The sequence below is a fragment of the Lepisosteus oculatus genome, chromosome 14 (genome assembly GCF_040954835.1).
Source record: "Lepisosteus oculatus isolate fLepOcu1 chromosome 14, fLepOcu1.hap2, whole genome shotgun sequence".
In the NCBI taxonomy this organism is placed as follows: Eukaryota; Metazoa; Chordata; class Actinopteri; order Semionotiformes; family Lepisosteidae; genus Lepisosteus; species Lepisosteus oculatus.
In genome coordinates this window covers 3,955,454-3,957,477 of record NC_090709.1, presented here as the reverse complement: position 1 = coordinate 3,957,477, position 2,024 = coordinate 3,955,454, and the positions used below count along the sequence as shown (strand labels likewise).

Here is a 2,024-nt window from a genome sequence, read left to right as displayed (position 1 = left end):
GCCCAGCAGGTGTGAGCTTAGCCGGCACCCGGATGGGAGATTCCCCCCAGAAAAGCTCAGGTTGCTGCTGCTCCTGCAAGAGGTGTGACTGGGACCAGTAGGGAGCGCTCACCCTGCGGTCTGTGTGGCTTTCTTATGCCCCAGCATCCTGATGGCGACACTCTGCTGCACAAACAGGCGCCGTCCTTCGGGGGAGGCATAAAACCGAGGTCCCGTTCCTCCTTGGCCATTAAGAAATCCAAGGGCGTCTCTCAAAAAGAGACTCCGGGGGTGTCTCTCTGGTGTTAGTGTCCCTCTTTACCAATCAGTCGGGGTCTCCTCCTAATCCCCGTCTCATATGTAACAATCAATGACGAGGCCCCCCTGTCCCGCGATATTGTACTTGTCTCCTGGCCGCTGGCTGGCGCCGTGAGATTTAGTACTCACGCAAGAGACCGGGGGCAGAGCGCGAACGTGGTCCCCCGCCCCCCACAAAGTGTGCGCTCCAGGTTCCCTCTCGGGGCCCTGCAACACAGCGGAAAGGCAGCGAGAAGGAGCCTCTTGCTCTGACGCCGCAAGGCCACAAGAGGGCGGAGGCGCCGCGCGCCCGGCCGACGTGTTGGACTGGTGTGCTTTATGTGCTGAAATAAACACGCGACAGCCCAGAAATGTTTTCAGAGTGCTGAGCACTGGAGGTTTTTGTCTTGTGAAGACTTGCCTTGTGCTCCTCCGTGCAGTTTGTTTGTTCTCCTCCAGTGCGGGACAAGCCAACACAAGGGAGCACATTCGCCAACATCCAGGTACGCAATGCGATTTGGAAAGAGGCTCCTTTCCAAAGAGTTGCACACGAACGATCCTTCAGTCCCGCTTGGGGGGCACAGAGCCCCAGCCACACACAGCTTCAAGTAGCGAGTTAGGCGCCATGGCTTTAGCTTGCGGCCACATCACCCTGAATGTGCCCAATCTCGTCTGATCTCGGAAGTTAAGCAGGATTGGGCCTGGTTAGTGCTTGGATGAGAGACCACCTGGGAATACCAGGTGCTGCAAGCTTTTACTCTCTCGGCCAGCAGGGGTCGCCGTTGGTGCCGTAGGCTTTGGGAGGAAAACCTGGAGGATGGAAAGGTGATCTATAGCCTCATCTCTAGAGATGTTTTGTTGCTATGGCATGTGTGTGACCCATATAAAAAAAAACCCGTTTGTAAAACGAATATCGAAGCTGCCTCTAAATCTGCAAATGAAGATGAGTCGATAAACCACTTGATTTTCGTATAACTATACATATATTCATTTATTACTGATTTCATTCATTGAGCACAGATACAATAGAGGTACAGCCATTCACTGTTTGACATGTTTGCACTGGTACAGAACCTAGCAATCAGAAAACGGGTGAAACTGTTTTGAGAATTAGCATACAGTACCGAGGCCCCCATGACCAAATAAATTGGCCTTAATAATGCAGACTACAGCAAAACGACTGACTTTGAAAAGGGAATGAATGTCCGGAAGGAGTAGTGTAACCAGCTTGAAATGCTTTTCCGGACCTCTAACTAAAAGAAACTGGGAACCAGCAGTGGCTTTCGAACTGGGATCCTATCGCAGCTCGTGGTGTCGTAAATCTTCCGTATCTGATATTGGACCAAGCACATCAGGGGAGAGCGCGAACGCAGTCCCCCACTACCAGAAATTATGCAGTCGAGATTCCCACATTTGGGAAATTCGCAGGGGTCAGCACAGCCGGAGTGCAATGGCCGAGCCTCGCCCTGGGTGAATCGATTTTTTAAGAACTTTATTTTCTTTTCACAAAAAAATACAGGACATCACAAATTAGAAAGCTTTACATTAATATACATACTTAAACAGTATATATGATCACATCTCATTACATTTTGACACGGTACCAGTTACATAGCAACAATTTCTTTTTTTCTGGTGTAAATCACATTCTTTACTTAAACATGATAATGTTTTTCACAGTTTCTTGAGATATTGACCTATGCTCTCTATTTCCCACAGATTTTCTGCTTCCTCCCTCCCTTCTCTCC

General features: G+C 49.7%; 1 non-coding gene and 1 pseudogene across 1 annotated transcript; one reads left to right on the top strand and one right to left on the bottom strand.

Moving 5' to 3' along the window:
- The first annotated feature begins 910 nt into the window (after positions 1 to 910).
- On the top strand, positions 911 to 1,029 carry LOC138218185 (5S ribosomal RNA; annotated as a pseudogene).
- A 599-nt stretch (positions 1,030 to 1,628) lies between these two features.
- On the bottom strand, positions 1,629 to 1,793 carry LOC138243544 (U1 spliceosomal RNA). The gene has a single exon (XR_011192199.1). It is a non-coding gene; the product is annotated as a U1 spliceosomal RNA (small nuclear RNA).
- Positions 1,794 to 2,024: the final 231 nt, after the last annotated feature.